Raw genomic sequence first — 22860 nt, forward strand, 5'->3', positions numbered from 1 at the left:
CTTCCTAAGCACTGCTTTTGCTGCATCCCATGAATTTTGATATGTTGTTTTGTTTTCTTTCAGTGTAGAGTATTCTAATTTTCTTTGTGATTTCTTCTTGAACCCATGAGTTAGTAAGAAGTGTATGGTTTAAATTTTTAATGTTTATGGATTTCCCAAATCTCTTTCAGGTTTTCCTTCTAATTTAATTTTGTTGTAGTTAGGAAACATACTTGGTCTGATTGTTGTACCCAGGCGAAATAGATGGAATAGCGCCATGCTCTGAGTTTGAATCACGAGTCCTTTATTAATTAGCCAGTAACTGAAAGAGGACTAATCCTCAAAATTCTCTCAGCCCCAAGGAAGGGGCTGAATTCCTTTTTATACCTTGCTTAAGGTAGGGGAGGGGGAGCCTAGCTGAAGCAGGATTTATAGAAGCAGAGCAAGCAAGTTAGGTAAGGAGGCTAGTAACTGGGAGACAGGAGGTTCTCATGATTGTTGATTTCTAAGAAGGGTATACACACATCATTCCCATGATTGTCAGTTACCAAGGGGGATATTCGGTTCTTGTCATATAATCAATCAAGAGAGGGGGTGCATTCACAATAGCAAGTAGGCTTGCAAAGCAGGATATGGTTACAAAGGTTATATGTTTCCATAGTTTTAAGTACAGCATGACCCAGCACAGTAGCAAGACCCAGGTATGCACTTAAGGGAAAAATGGCAGGAGGGGTGAGATGGAGGTCAAGATGGAGTCAGTCTGGTTCTCAGCAAAATGGAGTCTGTCTGGCTAACACAGAGTAGGTTAGCACATAACCTCTGCTTTTTCAGGTTATTAAAACTTGTTTATTGCCTAGCATGTGATATTTTTAAGAAAATGTATTATGTATGCTTTTAATTCAGTTGAAAGAAAAATATACTTTTTAGTATGTAATTAACTTTACTGGTGGCCTTTTATTTCTTCATGTGAATTTGAGTCACTGTCTAGTGTTATTTTCTTTCATCCTGAAGAACTTCCTTCAGTAATATTTTTTTGTTTTCTCTTTTTTCTCCTTCTGAAACTTCCATTTCATGTGTGTTTTGTTTGATGATTTCCTATGTATCACAACAACTCTGTTCATTTTTGTTTATTTATTTTGTCCTTCACATTAGATAATTTTTATTGCTCTATCTTGTATGTTTCTGATTATTTCTCCTGCTAGCTCAAACCTGTTGTTGAATACCTCCAGTGAATTTTTATTTCATTTAATGTACTTTTTGATATCCAAATTTTCATTTTCTTCTATTTAAAAAATAATTTTTACTGATTCACTTATATTCTCTATTTGCTAGGTAACTGTCATGTTTTTCTTTAATTCTTTCAACATGGTTTTCTAAATATTCTATAAATGTAATTATGATAGTTGCATTTTCTTCTAAGTCCAACTTGGGCCCTCACAAAGGTAGTTTCTAACAAACACCTCCTCCCCTCTGTATGAGTCACATTTTACAGTTCTTTTATGACTTGTAATCTCTTGTTGAAAACTGGACAATTTGGATACTGCATTGTTGACATTCTAAATTCCAAATCCTCTCTCCTAGTGGTGGTCTTGGTTGTTATTTTTTGCTTGCTTGCTTCCTTGTTTTGTGACTTGCTTAGAATAATTCTGTGGAATCTGTCTCTCCATATAGTATACCTACTAGTGTCTCTGCTCAGTTTGTTGTTTATTAAATCTTTGTTTTCATTTTTAAGCCTCGCATTTTAGTGGTCACCTTTGGATCTATATAGTATCATCACCAGGTAATAATTGGTAAGAGCTTGTGCTTAAACAAGTTCTGTCAATAAAGTTTCCATTTCGTGTTTTTTGTTTTGTTTTTGTTTGTTTGTTTGTTTTGTTTTTGCGATGGAGTCTTGCTCTGTCACCGAGGCTGGAGGGCAGTGGCACAATCTCAGCTCACTGCAACCTCTACTTCCCGGGTTCAAGTGATTCTCCTGCCTCAGCCTCTAGTGTAGCTGGGATTACAGGCGCATGCCATCAAATTTTTTTTTAGAGATGGGGTTTCACCATATTGGCCAGGCGGGTCTTAAACTCCTGGCCTCAAGTGATCCCCCTGTCTCAACCTTCCAATGTGCTGGGATTGCAGGCATGAGCCACCGTACCTGGTGAGTTTCCACTTTTACCATTGGATCTGTGTATGGGTTAGAGAACACATGTAAAGCTAAGGTACTATTCTCCAACTTTTTCTTCCTGTTGAGGCTCCTCAGGCCTCCTCCATATGTGTATAAGGTCTTACATTCAAACAGGGACATGTAGAGGGATAGGGATTCTCGAGTCCTTCTGGCTCAACGAGCTACCATTATTTTACTAATCTATAAAACAAGAGAGTTTTATTAAATGATAATTTCTAAATTCCTTTTTGGCTGCAAATGTAAAGCTCCTATGTACCATAGACACACCATTGTATTTGTTTTCCTCTTGAAACATTGCAGAGCTTCTCTCCTAGTAATGGTAGATTAGGAAATTCTGATCAGCTGTCTGCTAAGATCAACTAAAAAATCTGGACACAGTATAAAAGTACATTTTACTGATGCATTAGAAAGCTAATAAGGTAGTGAGGAATTATGGCAGTGAAAAGGAGAAGAATGAAAGCCAGAGGAGAAAAAAGCTTCCTTTGAGAGTTTCTTTTCTCCTAAGGCCATCATATATTCCAAAAATTAGTGGCTGAGAGTCTAAGAAGATCAACTGAATTTTTGACAGATTTACGGATCAGGAAATATAGAAGTCTCCAGCCCAGCAAGGAAAGCTTGGTGTTGTAGTAAACTTGATGACTGTTGGTTGAAATCCCAAAGGGCTACAATAAGGTGAAAAATAACAAACAGGCTCTTGCAGGGATTGAAACCCAGCTGCAAAATATTTCAATTCATGATTAGATTAAGATCATTTAGCATTGCAAGTATTCCTGACTGCCTGCCAACAGCCAACATAAGTTCCCATTAAGAAAGATATCATTCTAGGTTTCAAATTATCTCTACATTTTATATATATAAAAAATGCAATATCCTGCAAGCAACTGAAAATAACCAGGGTCTGTGGCTTACACTTGTAGTCCCAGCTACTCAGGAAACTGAGGCAGGAGGACTGCTTGAGCCCAGGAGCTAGAGGCTACAGTGAGCCATGATCATGCCACTGCATTCCAACCAACCTGGGTAACAAAGTGAGACCCCATCCCTAAAACAACAACAAAACCAAAAACCAAAAAACAGGAGAACAAGGACACAGGACTGAAGGCTGAGAATCAAGAGAAACAAACAAACAAACAAACAAAAAATAGAAAAATACCTAGAGGGTATCTGGAAAATGGAATTGTAGGCAAGAATTTAAAGATATCTATGCTTGCTATGTTCAAAATTCAGATTAATATTTTTGCTGGAAACTAAAACATATTTAAATAGGAAAAAGAGGTCTGGGCACAGTGGCTCACAAATGTAATCCGAGAACTTTGGGAGGCTGAGGCGGGTGAATCACGAGGTCAGAAGATCGAGACCATCCTAGCCAGCATAGTGAAACCCTGTCTCTACTAAAAATACAAAACTTAGCTGGGCGAGGTAGTGCATGTCTGTAATCCCAGCTACTCAGGAGGCTGAGGGAGAAGAATCCCTTGAACCCGAGCGGCAGAGGTTCCAGTGAGCTGAGATCACACCATTGCACTCCAGCCTGGTGACAAAGCAATACTCCGTTTCAAAAAAAAGAAACCCAAGAAAGAAAGAAAAGAAAAAAGAACTGAATGGAAATTCAAAACCTTTAAGAACAATAACATATTTAATTTAATGTAGATAGGTCGAAGAAAGAGAGAAACAGTATCCTGGAAAATATGACAAAAAAAATTCAAATTGAAGTAAAAAAGAACAAAATTGGAGTGTAAGAGAAAGAAGAAAATAGTAGAAAGAACTGAGATACATGTAGCTGCAATACTGAAAGGAGAAAGATAATGTGGTGGAAGTAATATTACAGGAAACAATGGTTGGGAGTTTTCCAAAACTAATAAAAGATATGAAGCCCAATATTTTAAAAGGTCTATAAACTCGAGGACTATAAATATAAAGAAAATTATACTTAGGACATCACAGCAGAGTTGCTCAAAGCCAAAGTCATAGAAGAAATCCTAAAACTGGACAGAGAAAAATGATATTACCTTCACTGAAGTTAGTATAAAATTGATATTATACTAACAGTTGTCTTCACTTAAAAAAAATGCAGAAGCAAGAATACAATGAAATTATAACTTTAAAATAATGAGAAAAATCCTGAATATATCTTTCATAAGTGAAAGTGGTAAGGAGGACATGGCTAGAGTCTAGGTAAGGCTTTTACTAATGGAGTGGTAAGAACTTTTCACCAAAAGACACTTAATGAAAATTATAAAAGACACTTTTTAGGAAGACAATAAATAATCTTAGAAGATATTCAGAGCTGCAAAAAGGAAGGAAGAGCAAGAAAAAGGATAAATATGCACCTATGTCTAAATTTCTATTAAATATAAGACAATAATAATTATAATGTCTGTGGAATTTTAAAATACATAGAATTAAAATACATAAGAATAAGAACATATGCGAAGAGGTGGTGATAAATGGAATTAAAGTGTTCTTAGGATTTTGCATTGTCTAGCAAAAAGTGAAAGTACACATCTTTATTAGACTTTTCTAAGGCAAAGGATTTTGTCATATCTAGAAAATAATGTTAAAAAAATTTGTTCAGTAAATTCAAGTAAGTTTAAGTAAATTTTGAATGTCTAGTGGCCTCATGCCAATTTTAATGTGTTTTTCTATTTGGGTATGTTACAAATGAAAAAAATTTTAAATTGACATTTCAAGGAAAACTGCAAAGAATCATCCAAAAACTAAAATTCAACTTCATACTTATTTGTCTGTCTAGAGAAAATTACCTGAAGGTGACTTTGAAGCAAAATATAATCCCTGTTTTAAGGTTGGAAGTTTTGGAAGTGACACAGCCATTTTAATTCATTGTTGCCTGAAGAGTATAAGGTACCAATCTAATTACTGTGCCTTTTCAGTAGTGCATATAAACTCACACTTTTAATTGGCCAGTTTGCTTGAAGGGCTGTGAATTATTTCCTAAGTTTGGGTATTATTATCTATCTTAAAACAAAGGCAGGTGCAGAAGAGGTAACTGAAAGAAAAAGGAATTGATGACTTGGTTTTGACTGAACAGCTCTGTGACCCAGTTGGGATCTTGAAGGGAGGAATCAGTACCTCTGTTCATGTGCTATTCTTGGAAGGAGCCAATTGTATAGACAGGGCTGAGACACCAATAAGGAGGGTTGCCATCTTGTTTCTACTACTGACTAGCTTTGTGTCCTTGGGAAAGTCATTTTGTGACTCTAACCGTTAGTTCTCTTTTCTGTAATATGAGCACAGTAATTTAGCTCATAGGTTTAATGTGAGAACTGGTAATGTTTGTGAAAGTGTTTCGTAAACAGAAACGTATATACACATGTAGGACATTATTTTTGCTTCAAATCATACATCACACAATTCAAGTCAAGGGCATCTATCAGTAGTTACAAAGAGGTGGACAAATTTATGGCAAGTACAAAACAGCCAAACTACAAAACTGTATATTTGAGTTAAACTAGTTGCTTAAACACCTACTGGGGGAAAAATCAGATTTTCATAGTCAGTAGGCCATGGGAAGAATTTTGATTTTGTCATGTATTTTTACTCTAATAGTAGTACAGAGCTGTCAACTTCTTAATTCGTTTGTCTTTCATTAGGTGATCTGTTAGATTTGGTATCTATTTCACTCTGTTTCTTGTGAAATGGCCAAGAAAACATGCAAAAACAGAATATGCACATGATCACATTTTCAATAACATGTTAAGTAGCTTAATTTGTAACTTTATGAGCGAATCTTATATTATCAAAGCAGAAACAAGTATGTCCATTTAGATTGCTTTATTTTTCATGTTTAGAACAATTGATTTATTATTCTGGGATAATGAATAACATTTTCTTATCTAATTTAAAGAAGCATAGAGGAAATTGTGTTTGGGAATGTTATATTTAGATTTCTAAGAAAATATAATGGTGTCAAATTTCGAGCTACTGAGGATGGAGTTTCCAAAAGACCTTTCATTTCAGCCTCTAGGGTTTTCTGTGTGGAATACAGATGTGAGGAAGATAGCCTTTCCTGATGTTCTGATGTTCATATCTACTATTATTTTATTTAGAGAACCAAATTTTTGTTAGCTAGTAATAAGACAGAAGACAAGAATGAAAGGAGCACAAGACACCTTTCAAGTGACTATTATTACAAGTTGGAAAGCCTTGTGTTTTCTTTTTCGAAATACTTTTTTAAAATCAATATCCATATATATGATGTTGAAATTATTACTATAAATATATGGACCTGATGAGGTATTTTCCTTATTAATGCCACACAGAAATTTATGTTGTTTAATATTTTAGGATATCCAGTAGTATCATTAGATCATAATAATACTTTGGTTATTAAATAAATGACTAAGTTATATATTTTGGAGAGAGATTTCAAGAGATAGATAGATGAGACCCATATCATAGTGTTAAAGAGTTAATAAATTATGAAGTCCTATGTCAACCATAATAAGGAAATAACTACTGTGGTTTCTTAGAATATTCAAAAAATTAAGAAGATTATAAGAAATTATTTTCTTTCTGGCGGGTGGCCGTGGCTCACACCTGTAATTCTAGCACTTTGGGAAGCCAAGGTTGGCGGATCACTTGAGGTCAGGAGTTGGAGACCAGCCAGGCCAACACAGTGAAGCGCCATCTCTACCAAAAGTACAAAAATTTGCCAGGCATGGTGGTGCACACCTGTAATCCCAGCTACCGGGGAGGCAGAAGCAGGAGAATCGCTTGAACCCAGGAGGCGGCTGCAGTGAGTGAGATTGTGCCACTGCCGCACTACAGCCTGGGAGATAGAGAAAAACTCCATCTTAAAAAAAAAAAAAAAGGAAAATAAATTATTTTCTCAGGATGAATATTCTCCTCGCAGGCCTTACTCAACCCTGCTTTTTCGCCCCTTGGTTTCTCGTTCTGCTCCTGTCTTCCACTTCATTTGCATCTTGCCTCCTCCAGACACATCTCCAACTTCTACCACTCCTCCTTCAACTGCTTTTTAGGCCAAAACAACCGTATTATCAGTAAGACTGGTGTGATGGTCCGTGATATCATAGGGTTCTCTGGATCTATTACAAAGCCTTACCATCTAGTCTACTCACCTAATTAATTTCAGCTTCCCACTTGGCTTTGTGTGTGTAGATCTAGCGACAAAAACACGTGACCAAAACATTTTTTTTCTTTTTGATTCTTTCTCTCTCTTTCTTCTCTTTCTTTCTTTTTTCTTTCTTCCTCCCCCTTTCCTCTGTCTCTTCCTCACTTCTTCTCTCCCTTCCTCCAGTCTTTTCTTCCTTTCTCCCTCTCTTCCTTCCATCTTTCCCTCTTTTCCTCCTTTCTGCCTGGCCAGAAATTGGGTGACATGATATGTTAGTATTTGTTAGTTCTCATTCCCAATTCTTTACTGCATCTCTTCTGAGTTTTGCAGTTACCTGGGGCTTTGAGTGAATATCAGAAGCTCCTAAAGTATCTACCAGGAGAACACAGAGTTCTAACAGCTAACAGATGCTCATGGAGACAGAGCTGTCATCTCCCACAGAAGCAGAAGGGCTAGGCTATGTCATTTAAATTCAGCCCAGGGTATCAGATGGGAGTTTGAGTCAAATAGGGAGAGGGTAATAGCATCCCCTCAACCCCCTCACAGTAAAGTGGTTCCAAAATTCTGAAAAGTCTTTAATTTTTCTTTTTTTGGGTACGACATGGGCAATGTAACAAAATACACCAAAGACTCTAAAATACAGAGAGCTCAGGCTCATGAAAATGCCTTTCAAATGTGCTCAATAGAATAAGACAAAACAGAATCTAATATTAGTCACAAATAATTCATATTTATTAGAAGTATGTCTTCTTTTAAAAAGAGCCTGCTAGGGTATTTTGGAGAGAAATAGAGCTGACTAAGCCTTTGAATCATGTAATCAATTTGGTAGGTTGCCAAAAAAAACAAAAAAACAAAAAAACAGAAAAAGAAAATTTAAAGTTTTTGTTGTTTTATGTTTTCGTTTTGTTTTTTGAGAAAAAGTGAGGTCCAGACTCAGTATTAACCTAAATTTTCCAGAAAATTGAAGTATTTAGATTGGTGCAAAAGTAATTGTGGATTTTGCAACTACTTTCAATGGTGAAAAATGCAATTACATTTGCACTGATCTAATAACATCAGTTATTTTTGGATAGCAAATACAGAATTACCACTACTACCACCTACACCCTTCAAGCAGCCTAGGGGATCTATTTTCTTTGACTCACAGCCTTACACATCATGCTGGCCTGCACCCTGCCGATGCAATCTTTGTAGGCACAGGAGCTGAGTTTGGAAGTTGAACAGGCCTGACTCCCATGTGTGCATATGTGATCCTATGCAAATAGTTCTGCTTGGTGGTCTCAGTTTGGACAGTTTTAAGAGAAAGAAAAGAAAGAAAGAAGAAGCAAGAGAGAAAAAGAGAGGGGGGAAAATCATGATGCATACAGCCCAGAGTGTTAAGCAATGTGAAAAACAAATGTATGAAATGTGCCTATTTACACCTAAATGCTCAGTAAATTTTATTTTTATTTTATTGTTATTATTTTTTTTTTGAGATGGAGTCTTGCTCTGTCACTCAGGCTGGAGTGAAGTGGCATGATCTCAGCTAACTGCAACCTCCATCTCCCAGGTTCAAACAATTCTCCCTGCCTCAGCCTCCCAAGTAGCTGGGATTACAGGCATAAGCCGTTATACCCAGCTGACTTTTGTATGTTTTAGTAGAGATGGGGTTTTGCCATGTTGGCCAGGCTGGTCTTGAACTACTGACCTCAGGTGATCCACCTGCCTTGGCCTCCCAAAGTGCTGAGATTACAGGCATGAGCCACTGCATCTGGCCTCAATAAATTTTAGTTGTTATATTATCAGTAGTAAAGGTTAAACAAAATATATAAAACACTTTATTTGTTTTTATATATTTTGATAAAGTTACTTTGGATAAAAAATATTGGGGGATAATCCACTGATAAGAAAGCCAGAACATTTTAATATCGGGGGAGAACTTGTAACAAAAGGTGACAGTTACTGAAATTAATGCTCTAGAGGAGAGAGTAGGACTGAAGCTAGATAAAGCCCTTCACCCAAAAAGGACTCATTAATAATGGGACATGTGCTTCAGAACTCTATTCCAGTAACTACTCGGTGATTTATATGCTCTGGCATTGGTGAATATGTTATATTTGTTACACAGCTTATTGATGAAAATAAATTATTTTCTATGCTATTTCATTTTTAGTTGAAATATATCCAACTTTCTTAGTCTAATTCACATCCAGCGGCTGTTTGTAACAAGACTAAAACAAAGCTAATTTTAACTGGACGAGAATCATAGCCATTTATGGTTTGACACTACAGTTAGCCAGAGAAAAGAGATTGAAAATGACTTTAAGAAGATTGAATATGTTTCAAAACATTTTTGTTTCCGTATGAGGAGCAAATCTACTATCTATGTGATAGTCTGCAAAGAAAAAAGAATGTCTTCCCAAATCTCTAAATTAAGGATTTTACTTAATGATATCATTTGATATGTAGCTGAAGTTGTTAAAGTTTATCTAATATTTATGGTAACCCCATGGTATGCACAATATAGAAGAAAGAAAATGGGCTTTGGAGTTGGATCTGAATTGCAAATTCAACTCCTTAAGCTCTTAACTACCCACTTTCCCAACTCTACCTTTTCCATTTATCTGTGAAATAAGAATAATAATACCATATTTATAAGGTTGTGGCAGTGATCAATGTTTAAAAGCACATAAAATGCTTAGAACAGTAACTATGGAAAAAATGCTCATGCAATCATGGCATAAATTGTAATTCTGTTTTGCTTTCTAGTAATCTGTTTATTGGATTGTCATTAACTTACTTCTTTTTAATGCTTTCAGTTAAGTAGCTATGTACCCTAATAGAATCTTGTCAAAATGATAAACTGTGAAAACATGTCATGTTAGTATCCAAGCTGAAAGAATCTAATACCATATTTTGTTATTAGTGAGAAGTATTACGTCAAAGTTCCAATTTTTGTTCTCTAGCCCACAAAAGAAGAAAGTCAGACATATAAAATTTCCCCAAGTTTCTTCTTGGTTTCCTACATAGTGAGATAGGCAGAGCCAAAATAAATATTTATTGTATTTCATTGTCTTTTTTACCTCATCAGAGGTCTACAGTGTATGCAACAGAGGTCAGATTAAGCCCAAGGTTGTGGCTGTCAGTGACTCAGTCAAGGAGGGGAATCTAAGCCAATTCCAAGCCCAAGTTGAAGTCAGGAAACCATAGCTTTGGAGAGGCCTTCCTTTCCATTTTGCTACCACTTTTCTTATTTCTGGCCTTCTTTTTTGGTCCTCTTCTTACACTCAGACTTTTGGGATACGGGAACAGAAAATCACATACTGCAATTTGTCACCTATAAATGGGAGCTAACCACTGAATACACAGAAACACCAAGAGGGGAACAGGCACTGGGGCCTCCTTGAGGGTGAAGGGAGAGAGAAGAGTGAGGATCAAAATACCTCTCAGGTGCTATGCTTACTGTCATCTGGGTGAAGAAATAATCTGTATGCCAAACCCCTGTGATACACAATTTACTTAAGTAACATACCTGTAAATTCACCCAAAACCTAAAATAAAAGTTTTTAAATAAATAAATAAAGGGCAGGCAACTCCAACAACAAGATGAAAATCTTTCACAATAAATCATTTCTTGTCCCAGCCTTGTCCTCACAGTCAGAAGTGGAGAAGGAAACTGGCCTGAAAATATTGGGGCGGGGTCTCGTCTTGTGGCTCATTAACTGCGTAAGTGATCCTACAGTGCAAGCCACTTCTTTGGGTTTCTTGAGTTAGAGAGGCAAATGAGGTTAATCAATTTTTGTAAGTTTTCTTACATTTTGCCATGATACAATACCCTGGTAAGGGTTTATGTTGTTTGTTATATTTGCATTTCAATCTAAACTTGTAAAGCCTGTCTAGCTAACTGGTTCTAGTAGAGGAAATGATGTAATAGTCTCCTATTTCTGGATCCCAACCCCCTGTCTTAGGAAAGGTCAGAGTAGCAGTAGTTCCCTAGACTGTAGGCAACGTATCAGTGCATCAGAATTATTGGAGGGAATTTTTAAATCTGTGGCTACTCTACCATTGGAAACTCAGTAGGTATTAGGTTGGCTCGGGCAGGGGGTTGGTGAAAGGGCTGTAGTTTTGGGCTGAGTGCGGTGGTTCATGCCTGTAATCCCAGCACTTTAGGAGGCCGAGGTGGGCGAATCACCTGAGGTCAGGAGTTCGAGACCAGCCTGGCCAACTTAGTGAAACCCCATCTCTACTGAAAATACAAAAGTTAGCCAGGGTGGTGGCACTTGTTTGTAATCCCAGCTACTTGGGAGGCTGAGGCAGGAGAATCACTTGAACCTGGGAGGAGGAGGTTCCAGTGAGCTGAGATTGTGCCACTGCGCTCCAGCCTAGGCGACAGAGATGTATTTTTGAAAAGAATCACAGATAATTCTGACCCCCGTTTGTGAGTCTTAATGGCTGTGTTAAACAGGTTGAATTGCCTCTTCCTCCACTTCTACAAAAAACACTGTGTCTTACTGGGTCTTTTAGAAAGCAGATCCTAACACAAGGATTCAATGCTAACATTTTACTTGGGGACACAAGACCATGGCAATGAAGGAAAGAGCAAAAGATACAGGAAGCAAAGTAAGAAGGGAATGCAATGTCCTATCACCTTGGCTACTACTTTATAATAAGCCATAGCAGGGCACTCAATAGAATTGTTAATTCTGTACATGAGGATTTTGCAAAAAGTTTGTATGTAGAACCTCACTCCAGAGTAACCCACAGAGAGAGAAAGAATGGGAAATGTATTTGGCTAGCTATCTCACATCTCTCACTCTAATTGGCCAAGTGTCACTCTATGAGGAGCTAACTCCCTATCCCTTGGCTCTGTCACCTGATGCATCCACCATTTCTCCAGAAACAGACCCTGTATCCCACAGTGTAGTGTTTTATTAAAATCCAGTAATGGAAGGGTGACCTGACATGGGGCTTTCTCACTGATAAGATGAGACAGAGAAAGAAAGAGGTAAGTTGAGGGACTCTGAAAAGATGAACAATATTTGTGTCTCAGTATACATAGTTATAATCTACTCTTTTGGGAAAGCTGTCAACGCCTCACCTAGCATGTGCCATAAAAGCAGTGGTTCATTTACAGCTCATGCATTAAAATCCATGAGAGAGATTCCTGGGAATCCCAACTCAAAAGAAAATGGGAATTTCTTGAAAATTTTAATATGTTCATTTGGTGTTGGGTATTATTAAGAGAGTGTGAATGGGAACTCAACCGAAAATGATATCAAGGTCCAAAGAGTCTGCCAAAGAGACAGAAATTTCAGGGAAACATTATATTCAGACAGAGCTGCTGGAGTTCATTTAGCTTGTTCACAAACAGCTTGAAAGCTGTGTTTCAAATTTGTGAACACTTGTAAATTTGACATTTCGCCCTTGGTCATGGGTACATCTTAGGCACTAGAAAATCAACTTGTAAACTTCATATCTCATTCCACTGTTTTAACTGAAAGTGAAATATTTGGCCCTCTCTATTTTACTTTACAGGAAATACATTTATTCCACTTGGACATAGTTTTAGCCCCTGTGGTTTTTTGTTTTTTTTTTGTTTTGTTTGTTTGTTTGAGACGCAGTCTCATTCTGTCGCCCAGGCTGGAGTGCAGTGGTGCTCCTCGGCTCACTGCAACCTCCACCTCCTGGGTTCAAGCAATTCTCCTGCCTCAGCTTCCCAAGTAGCTGGGATTACAGGTGCCTGTCACCATGCCTGGCTGATTTTTGTATTTTTAGTAGAGACTGGGTTTCACCATGTTGGCCAGGCTGGTCTTGAACTCCTAACCTTAAGTGATCCACCCACCTCAACCTCTCAAAGTGCTGTGATTACAGGCATGAGCCACTGCACCTAGCTTCCTGTGCTCTTTATGATGAAGTCCAGTCATCATAGAAGTAAGTCAGATCTTTGTCCAATGACTCATGAATACTTTATATTCCTTTTCACACTTTACCGCCCACCCTGCCTCCAGTTTAAAAAGAATAGGTAGGTAGGAAGGGAGAATTCTGACACTGATAAAAATTTCTGTCTTGTTAGCCCAGGATGATAGAAGTTTGTGAATGATAGACATTTATATGTTCTGTGTATATCTTCTGACAAATTATGTGTTTTCTTTATCTTGTATAACCATGCATTTCATTGCTAGCCTCTCTCAAAAAGCACAGGGAGAAAAATGATAGCTAAATCTTTGTAATCATTTGAAATCTAATTCAAAGTATGTATCCAAAAAATTGAGTTACAGTATCATGTAGATTGGGTGCAGTCATGTCAAAGGTAGTTTATGAATTGCAAAGGAATGGGTCATAAAACGAGAGACTTCCCCCATCCCCATTGGAGATCTGTTTATTTGGCAATTAACAATGGACTAGAGTATCTTTCTAAAATTGTGTCGTGTGACTTCAAAATTTAATCTCTTATTGAATTCATTTTCATATACTTTTAACAGCCTATACTCCATTTAGCTGTCAGAATGAGCCTTTTAAAAGGATGAATCACATCTTGATGCTTATGACATCTCAATGCTCTAGTGGTTTCCCATCACATTTAGAGTAGAGCCTAAAGTTGGGGTCTACAGGGCCCTATGTGATCTGGCCCTTGGCTAGCTCACTGGTATGAACAACCAGTCCTCTCTTACCCATTCTGCTTCAGCCACACTGAGCTTGCAGAGCGAGATGTAGCAGACTTAAATTAGACATAAACTAGATTTGACTTAAGCTAGATTTGAGACATATTTTGGATGCAGAACAGACAGGTCTTACTGACAGATAAAATGGGAAAGTTGAAGAAAAAGAAAGAAAGAAAACAGAAAACCAAATGCCACATGTTCTCACTTATAAGTGAGAACTAAATGATGAGAACTCATGAACACAAAGAAGGGAATAGCAGGCACTGGGATCTACTTGAAGGTGGGGGGCAGGAGAAAGGAGAGGGGCAGAAAAGATAACTATTGGGTACCTGGCTTAATATCTAGCTTTTGAAATAATCTGTACAAGAAACCCCTGTGACACAAGTTTACCTAGGTAGCAAAACTTCATATGTACCTTTGAACCTAAAATAAAACTTTAAAAAAGAAAAGAATTATTTTGGGTTATAATAGTAACAATAAATACTAGCTCTTTCTGTGAATACTATCCCACATTAATAATAACTAGATAAATTATCATGCCAAATATGTAGCAGCGATAAACCTTGCTTTAGTTTGCAAATATTAGGGTCAGAATTTAGTGTTCTCTTCTTCACCTGTGAGTCAGCAGTTCCCCAAGTTTTATGGATTGTGGTGCTGTTTATCTTTGGTAGAGCTGCCACTGTTCAAGTTTATGATTTACTCTACCACTTTCACTATTTCTTGAGGTTGGTTCCCAAGCCACAGCCAATAGAATAATCATTGTAAAATGTAAGCCAAACTCCTCTCTGGAGGCAGGACCTAGGGAATCTTCATTTTAACATGTACTCCATGATCCTTACAGATTCTGAGCTTGAAAATCAGTGCTCAACAGATTTCTTTGGAACTTAATATACTCTCTTGAGTTTATTAGAAGTTCAACTTGAGTTGTCTTCACTCCGCCTTAACAGAGAAACTGGCCATCTCTCAGACCAAGAAAACATTTAACTGAAAGGCTTGGAGATGATGAATGAGCTTGAGCTCCCCTCTCTAGGAAATGGATTATTTTTCGACCCTGCGGGAACAGTATGCTTTGGCACCCATTGTCTTGATGTATTGGGGGAAGACGATTCAGATCCATACAGCTGGTATGTTCCTACACTGCTGCTTCATGGGGATAAACTAGGTTCCCGGAAACTGTGTGGCAGGCTACACTCCATCTGTCCTCTGGAACGTGAATACCTTAACAGTTTTTGTTTGTTTCATCTTTCTGACATGCTTTCACAAGGACCCAGCGGAATGCCGGGTCCTGATAAAGCCCGGATAAAACAAAAAAGCAAGCAGTTCCCTCACCTCTACACTTCCAAACTTCATAAAGGTTAGGAAGTTCCTGAGGGTTTCTTTTTTCATCATATTCAAAACCAAAAACAAGAATAAATAAAAAATGTTCAGGTCTCTGGTCTCCAGTTTTAAATACAAGGCAAATCCTTTACAGTCCCAGAAAGGAGGGCACTGGCCAGCCCCAGCTCAGTTCCCACCTGGGGGAATTCCATACATGTACAAATTTAAATTCAATTTACCGCATTCACATGAAAAGGGACTGGGTTTCTAAGCCCGATGGTGGGAGTGACATTGAATACAAGATTGTATAGCACTTTAAAGAACTTTCCTTTTATTAGCAGCCCCATAATCACATTAACTTAGACTGAAAATTTGAACTAATTCTTTCCCTAGAGGCCCGAGCAGTAATAATTGTAGAAATCTGTGAAAAAGGATAAATACAATTCAATAATTATATTGATAAATAAAATGAAAATCAGCTAATTGTGTCATTCACTCAGATGCTCGCCTCGGCTGTTGCTGGCTTTCTGCTTCACTGCCTGCTAAACTTTTTCTGTCACACTTCAATAAATTTAATTGTGCAGAATAAATGAGCTAATTTTTGAAGTCACAGGCTCTGTTTGCAAGATAAGGATGGTGATTTATTGACCTCTTCCAGCTCCGTAAGAGCGTCACACTCCTTCTCTGCTGACAACTTGGCATCGGCCGTTTTCTCTTCTGCTGCTTCCTCTCGCGGCTCTTGCTGGTTCCGTCCTAACCTTCCCTCTCTCCTCTCATCTTCTTTCAAGAAATCAGTGGCTACATATCTTAAACAGTCCAGCAGGCCCTGCTTCCCGTTGGTTTCAGAAGAACATTCTGGTCTCTGTGGTACCTCTTTATAGGGCGATTAATTATTTTCCATTTCTGCAGCTGTCTGAACGTATCCTTCAGAACTAAAGCCTCGGGTTGTCAACGACTACCTTTCAACATCCCACGGTGAAATCCAGCTCATCTGTAGGTGGGACACAGATAATGGAGACAATGGCTTTCGCTCTTGGACTTAAAACAGCTTCTTGCAACAGGCACACTGATGTCACACCAGATGAAAGCTGATTAAACACAGTGTTTAAAAGCAAGGCCACTTCCTGCATGTTGGGTTGAGATATGACAACTTAAAATATAACCATTCAAAACAGCAAGAATTATTCGAATAAGCAAAATAGAATCTGCTTGTAATGTAGAGAATATGCCTTGGACCAGATGCCTTAGAATCTGAAATAACTTTTATACATTGACATCTCCTGCATGATGTACGGTGTGTATCTGTTTCCCATTTGAGCCTCATATTTTTAATACACACGAAAGCACTTGTATTAATTATGCCTTCTCACAGTGTCCAGTTTCTATGGCAATTCCTGGAATTAGTAGATGTTCAACAAATAATTGGTGAATGAACACATTAGTTGATTAATGAATAGATCACATTGATATAAAAGCTATCATATTAAATGAATACCTATATTTCAGCTTCTAATGGGACAATTTGGAAGACATGCAATTTTATGCCAAATTATAGCATAATGAACTGTAGGTAGTAGAACCAAATTAGGGTTTAGAAGAAGCCTTTAAAGGGAGAAAAATAACTATTTCTTTTTTTTTTCTTTTCTTTTCTTTTTTTTTTTTTTGGAGAGGGAGTCTTACTCTGTCGCCAGACTGGAGTGCAGTGGCACAATCTTGGCTTACTGCAACCTCCGCCTCCCAGGTTCAAGGGATTCTCTGGCTCAGCCTCTCAAGTAGCTGGGATTATAGGCACACATCACCACGCCCAACTAATTTTTTTTGTATTTTTTGTAGAGATAGGGTTTTGCCATGCTGGCCAGGATGGTCTCGATCTCTTGACCTCTTGATCCACCCACCTCAGCCTCCCAGAGTGCTGGGATTACAGGTGTGAACCACCATGCCCAGCCAAATAACTATCTTTTCTTTTTTTTTTTTTTAATAAAGAAAGCCTTGTAAAGCATCACTAGGCATCTAAATATTATCCCAATTTGTACACAAAGAAAATAAGTCTCACAGCATAGCATAGCTATCTATCTACTAAGGGAGTTCCACAGACAGATCTCTCAGAGGGGTCTGTCAGCCATCAGCTCGGTGTGTCTGCCTCACCTGGCATGAAGAAAAGCAGTGGGACTATTTATACTGAGGTTTGAGATTCTTAGTACAATGGCTTCAAACCTCTGATTATGGAAGCTCAGAGCCACAGATTTACAGCTGGATAAAAGGGCCATTCAAATATGAGTGTGTGAGTGTGTGTGTGTGTGAGAGAGAGAGAGAGAGAGAGAGAGAATCAGCTAGATCTCTTGCATATAAAGAAGACAAAACAGTTTACTTTTCAGTTTATGTTTTTTTTTTTTTTTACTTTCCTCAAACTGCTCTCCTCTTGCTATTTTGAGACCTTGTGCTCGACTGCTTTTTCTCCTCCAAACAGGTGTGATCTCTTTGAAGTCTGAGAGCTTGGCTTGGGGATCGGAGGCACTAGCTGCAGTGTTCTTAATGAAGACTTATGTGCTAGCATTGTCCTGAAGCTCAGCACTACCTGCCCAGTGTCCAGGTGTTTGCTTGCAAGAAGTCATAGCGTCATTGCAAACCAGGATAGACTCCCTGACAGGCGGAGAGGAACTTCCACGCTGGTGCTGTTGCTGTCATTGTTACCATCTTCGTTGCAAAAGCAATCATTCCTTGATAATACCATGTTTAAAAGAGCCATTGAGTACGTATAAGATTTTAATTACGTGATGTATCAGCAAAGGACAGAGGCGGTCTCTCATAGTACGGACATGCCCTATTTTCCTCATGGGAAAATATCCCTCTTAAACTATTAATACAACTGGAAGAACCGTGAGGTCTTTTCTACACAGCTTACCCTCATTCTTGCCGAAGTGTTTATTGAATCCCTAACTAAAACCACTTGTGCTCTTGAACTCTCTTCTTGGAAAAAAAAAGAAAGAAAGAAAAAAACCTGAACGATGATTGTTTCTTTCTCAGAGGGACACAAAGAGGGATTACCACAGGAAATCCAGAGAGGCTTTAGGAGAGGAGCTTGTGTTGAGATAGAAGCCGGAAGCCCACTTAGCCAACTGCCTCCATGGGACCTGGCATGAGGCGGGCTTATGACAGTAAATGCTACACAGCCCCCAGTGAGAAAGAGAATTTGGCATTCATTCTTCTGAACCCGCCATCCCTCAGCCCTGGCGCCTGGGAATTCTGCAAATCGTTGCCTGTGGCAGCGACACTGATTTGTATCTGGGTATGAACTTAAATGAAAACATGAATTGAACTCATTACTTGAGGAAGGAAACACTGCCAAATTTAACAGGATGAAATTCCAGCCGGGTGTCAGGTTTTATGGGGCTACAGTGGAATATCTCATAGAAAGGTTTCCAGTTCATAAAACACTTTCAAAACATGCTCGGCCCTTTTAAGTTGAAGGGACATTATCATTTCTATCTATGGCATTTCTCTGCAAATTGAACTCAAATATCCTTTGGGCTGACTACACAGAGAACAGAAGAAAGAAGTGGAAGAAACTTGGACTAAAGATTGCCTCTCTGAAAAGGTTTTCTTCAGGCAGAATTAGGTGAGAACAAATGACCTCAGAAAATAGCATGTCAGTATTTTGCTGCCAGCTCCATATGGTTCAGCTTGTTTTCACAGGTATCTAATTAATTCTTCAAATATATATTGAGTCTTTATCAGATGTGGGGTCCTGTTCAATGCATTTGGGGTACAGTGGTCAATCAGTCTATTTTCATGGTACCTACTTGCTGGAAGGAGAGAGAAACAATAAATAAATGAACCGAAGACGTAAAGTGTCAGGTCGTGATTATTGTTACCAAGCAAAATAAAGCCAGAGAAAATGGGATGGAAGGTGTCAATGGCGTGGGGTGACATTTTAGATAGCGTGTTTTGCAAAGGCCGTTCTGAGGTGGTGACATTCGAGCAGAAGCTTGAATGAAGTGACCTACATGTTGAATCCAGAAAGCAAATTTTATGTATATTTTTTGGAAGCGGGCAGGATATAGTAAGCTAGTAAAAGGGTTAGGAAATTATTTTGATTCAAAGATGCCCAGCTTAAAAAACCGTAAGATACAGCCCCTCTCTTTCTCCAGTATAGCGCTTTTCGTGGCCATTTGAAAAGAGTTCTGCCCCTTTCCTTGGGATTTTCTGGCGTGCAGGACATAGCAACCAGCGTGCAGTCTTCTGGCTGGACCACGTTTTACTTGCCAGCTAGCAAGAAGCAGAAGCTGTGGAAATTGGCATATAGAGATGTAAAAGGATTTTATACTTTTCAGCCTGGGCAGAAAATTATAGAGAAAAATAGGTGGGAGTCCGAAAAACAAGAAATGAGAAAGAAAAGCATAATTTGAGTGAGTTCTCTCTCTCTCTCTCTTTTTTTTTTTCTATGTTTATCTTTCCACAGCTTTCTCACCGGCACTGTAAGAAAGCAAATATCACTGCAAACTTCATTTCATTTTCTCTCAACAGATGCAATAAAGCTTGTTAAAATGTTTTTCCCTTCTGTCAGGTGCAAACTCCACGTTAGCGGGTTTGAAAACTTTCACATGTTCAGATAGCAATGGAAGCTTTAACTCAGCCAACATCAACAAACAAACCGTGAGTCCCTCACATGTGCCATGCTTGCACAGAATGAAATTGAGTATGAGCATGTTTGCCAACCCTACTACAAACGGTTTATTTAGAATAGTCGAATGTGAAAAATACAGATTTATTTTTAATAGCTAGTATCATTATTGATTTTTTTCCTCCCAGATCATTAATTTAAATAGAAAAATCATGCTATATATTTAAAAGATGTCTGTATCCTGAAAGTACTTATTGTCTAAACTAAAGCCCACTGTCATTTCTAGAAAGATAATTAGTAGGAGGTATCATTTCCATTTGCACGCATGTGTATTAATGTATTTTTTGGTGATAAACTACTGCATGAGGATAGCTGTAAGGTCAGGATGTTTAGGAAACCTCTGCTTGTGGATCTAATATTTAAGTAACTGGTTTCTAAGTTCTCTTTTCTCTTCCACGGTAAGCCCTGCAGGCAAACTCACTTCTCTATGTTCTCAGTTGTAAATGAAGAAAGTTACATTTTACCACCTCTGTCCTTTGCTGATACATTGGGTAATTAAAATTGTACTTATTCAATGGTTCTTTTAAATATGGTATTATCGAGGAATGATTGCATTTGCAACAAAGATGGTACCAATCACAGCAAGAACACCAGTGTAGAAACATGGACATGGAAATTTCTCTGTTGTAAATGAAGAGCAGTTCTAGAGCTGGAGGGTGAATGGCAGAATAGGAGACAGAGTGTTGTTTTGGGTAAAAGTACCACCTTTGGTGCTTGACATGCTTGGTTTTAGTCCTGATTTTTCCAGGTCCAAGTATACTCTGGAGAATTTCTCAAATTCACTAAACCTCAGTTTCACCTTCTGTAAAATGAGGGTATTTCATTGAGTTATTTGGGGTTACATATGTAAAATGTATAGCCAAATATTTAACACTCAAGTGTGTCAAGAAACAATTGCAAATATCTTATAATAAATATGTAAAAAACTTTCACAATTCATGGAATTTACTTCTTGAATAGCTGCCATGGTCTATGGTTAGAATGAAATGTACTCTTGGCAGCACTGGATAGAGAAGCTCATGAACAACACCCCTGACCATTACTTTGGAGATGTCTAAACTCCCCTTTCCCCCGAGACCATCATTTTTCTTTCCATGAACCTGCATGATAACCTCATGTTCACCTTTCCAAGCCAAGAAGAAGATTATTAGAGAACTGAATGTAATGAATAACGTTTCCTCTTAAAATAATGCCAAATCCAATTTAGTTGATGTGAATTTTGCTTTATAAATTTAAAAAAGTACAAAGTCTATTTTGTGGGTTGACTAAAAGTGCACTGGTTAAAGCAAACAATGGTTATTTGTTTTCTGATGTAGAAATAATCCACACAGACACATCTCTACTTAAAGCCCAAATTCTTTACTGGTCAGGTTCTAGAAAGAGTGACAGTATTAATTTGGTGGGGCGGTAGTGGGGGAACTCTTGGAGGTAAGTTAACTTGATTCTACTTTGAACACGCTGATTACTTGTGCATAGATGAGCACATATACACACCACATAAACAAAATTCCTGGAACCTGACGGAACCTTATTAAAGATTCCCTGTAAATGTATAGGGTATAAATCCTATTTAATGAAAAGAGTCCTATGTCACTGGTAGTAATGTTGGCTAATGTTGAGAAGATGAATAGAAGAGAGGTAAAAATAAATATAATGATAATCTTTTTTAAGAAATTACCTCTTAAACTCTAATAACTCACTATATTTTTCTTAATGGATGCATGCAAAGAAATTCTATTCCTAAGGGTTATAATTATATCAAAGCAGCACAATGATTTATTGAGTGTTTACTGTGTGGCACAGACTCCGATAGGCTCTTTAACCTACACTATTTAATTTAATCCTTCCAATGACCCAGGAACATAGTATTATTCTCCCTGTTTTCTAGATCGAAAAAAATGTAAAAGACCCAAATGCATAAGTAGCTCAAACAAGGTCACATAAGAGTTAAGACAGAAAATCTTCATCTTAATCGAGTTCTCATAAGTCTAAGTTCCATATTCAATATATTGTCTTCTACGTAAGAGTTGTTAGATATGATGTAACAGTCATGTATAGGCTGTTTTTCATTTATCTTTTAACAACATGATGGCTGTCAAAGAGCTCATAAGTGATAGGTCAGTGAAACCTTTAAATTTCATTTGGTCCATCTGTAAGAAATTGGCTCAGTAAATGTTCGTGAAATACATATCAGGGCAGTAATCACTTGAATCATTTTGTTTGTTTATTTTTGAGACAGAGCCTCGCTCTGTCACCCAGGCTGGAGTGCATTGGCGCAATCACGGCTCACTGCAACCTCTGCCTCCTGGGTTTAAGCAATTCTCCTGCCTCAGAACTCCCAACTAGCTGGGATTACAGGTGTCCACTACCATGCCCAGCTATTTTTTTTTTTTTGGTATTTTCAGTAGAGACAGTGTTTTGCCGTGTTGGCCAGCCTGGTCTCCAATTCGCGACCTCAGATGGTCCACTCACCTCCCAAAGGAGGGATTACAGGCGTGAGCCACCACGCCGACTACTTCTTGAGCATTTATGATTAATTGTCCAGTAACTTAACCTCCAAAACTTGGGCATCTATCGTAGGTGGACGATAAGAGCAACACCCGCCTATGAGTGAGAACATGTGATGTTTGATTTTCTGTTCTTGTGTCAGTTTGCTGAGACTGATGGTTTCCAGGTTCATCCATGTCCCTACAAAGGACACAAACTTATCGTTTTTGATGGCTGCATAATATTCCATGGTGTATATGTGCCACATTTTCCCTGTCCAGTCTATCATCGATGGGCATTTGGGTTGGTTCCAGGTCTTTGCTATTGTGAACAGTGCTGCAATGAACATTCGTGTGCATGTGTTCTTATAGTAGAACGATTTATAATCCTTTGGATATATACCCTGTATTATATTTTTAATGGAATATCCTGTAGGTCTAGGAGGACAAGGGCCATGCTTGTCCAATCCCATTCTCAATACTAAGTACATGCCTACCAC

At 38.1% G+C, this 22860-nt stretch overlaps 1 long non-coding RNA gene across 3 annotated transcripts in view; it reads left to right on the forward strand.

Moving 5' to 3' along the window:
- The window catches only part of LOC116529739, a 328070-nt gene that overhangs the window by 303425 nt on the left and 1785 nt on the right, over positions 1 to 22860 (forward strand). The window lies entirely within an intron of this gene.

This window comes from Sapajus apella, unplaced genomic scaffold (genome assembly GCF_009761245.1).
Source record: "Sapajus apella isolate SASKATOON/1434 unplaced genomic scaffold, GSC_monkey_1.0 scaffold63, whole genome shotgun sequence".
NCBI classification, from domain to species: Eukaryota; Metazoa; Chordata; class Mammalia; order Primates; family Cebidae; genus Sapajus; species Sapajus apella.